Genomic DNA, 1,586 nt, shown 5'->3' on the forward strand with positions numbered 1-1,586 from the left:
CGTATCACAGTTCTGTTGGCTGCTAATATGGACGGAAGCACGAAGCTGCGGCCACTTGTCATAGGCAAGTTTCAAACCCTGAGGTGCATGCGCAACTGCCCCAGCGTTCCGGTTACATATGCCTGGAACAAGAAATCGTGGATGACTCGGGATATATTCCAAAAATGGTTGAAGGCATGGGACTTTGAGCTGCCGCGTCAAGGCCGGAAGGTTTGCCTCATCGTCGACCATTGCACAGCACACCACACAGATGTCCAGCTGAGCAGTATTGAGATTCATTTTTTGCCGCCGATCACGACGTCGAAGCTGCAGCCATTGGACCAGGGCATTATTCGCGCTTTCAAGTCCATTTATAAGCGTCGGCTGATCGACATTTTGCTACTCAAGCTGCGGATGGGCCAAGAGCTAAAGATAGACCTTTTGGGTGCCATTCAAATGCTGAAAGCCTCGTGGGACAACGTCAAGCAGTCAACAATAGTTCACTGCTTTCGGTATGCAGGTTTCGTGAGCCACATTGAAGAAGCTGCCGAGGAAGCAACCGAAGATTTGACGTTGGATGGCACAGAGGAAGAATGCCAGCTCGAAGAAACCTGGAGTCAGTTGGAGCGCTTTGTCGGTGCTGAGCCACACAGCATGTGCATTGAGGACTTCGTTGGCGGTGACGACAGCACCGGAACAGTGGCGGAGTTAACAGACGTGTAGATCGCGGCAGAAGTGACTGCTGGGCAACCAAACGAAGACGCTGCCGAGGCTGATCCAGCAAGCGCTGATGTTGCCCCGCTCCCGAGTGCAACTGAGGCTGTAGCTGCTTTCGTCGTTGTATGCCGCTACTGCGGCGCAATAGAAGGCACTGGACTGTCTCTTGTGGACCGTTTGGACTATGTTGAGGACGCCGTGATCAAGCACGCGGTTGCCAATGTGAAGCAGGCTACGCTGCTTCAGTACTTTCAGCAAACGAAGTAAATACTTTGTTTGAAGCTTCATGTGAGTATCTATTGCGCCACGATTGGTTCATTGATTGATTTGTGCTAGCTTTTGACGCGTTTTCTACGTGATTTTATATGTCGAATTCTGGCTATATCGATATATTTTGCGATCACCGTGCTGTTCGATATATCGAGGTTCGACTGTAAATGGCTGCAGAATTGCAATACAAGACCACAGAAATAGTCTATTACTTTTCCACAAGTATTTCACATTAAATGAACAAGTATAAACAGCTCATGCAAGTGAATACACAGATTGCACAGCTTTTTGCTAGCGCACTGCGGAATATGCAGATAGAAAACGCTGCATAGACGCCAGTGCAGAATTGTTTATAGGAAAGATTAACGCACCTGCAATACCACCGTAGAAACTAAATGACAGTTTTTGTTAGCGAGCTAGAGCACATCACTAAATATATGCATACAGTTATTCATGCCCCTGATGTGTAGATGTAAATTGTGTCAGCCCATATGAGAGATCACTGCAATATAACTCGATCTTACCGACAGCCCATTATATCCATGCAGAAAAAGCACTGTGTGATAGGCATTACCGTATTTACTCGCATAATGATCGCACCCCTAAATTTTGTCGTCAAA

At 47.4% G+C, this 1,586-nt stretch overlaps 1 pseudogene; it reads left to right on the plus strand.

Moving 5' to 3' along the window:
- Window positions 1–393: 393 nt before the first annotated feature.
- On the plus strand, window positions 394–945 carry LOC135915901 (tigger transposable element-derived protein 6-like; annotated as a pseudogene).
- Window positions 946–1,586: the final 641 nt, after the last annotated feature.

This window comes from Dermacentor albipictus, unplaced genomic scaffold, assembly GCF_038994185.2.
Source record: "Dermacentor albipictus isolate Rhodes 1998 colony unplaced genomic scaffold, USDA_Dalb.pri_finalv2 scaffold_13, whole genome shotgun sequence".
Lineage (NCBI taxonomy): Eukaryota > Metazoa > Arthropoda > Arachnida > Ixodida > Ixodidae > Dermacentor > Dermacentor albipictus.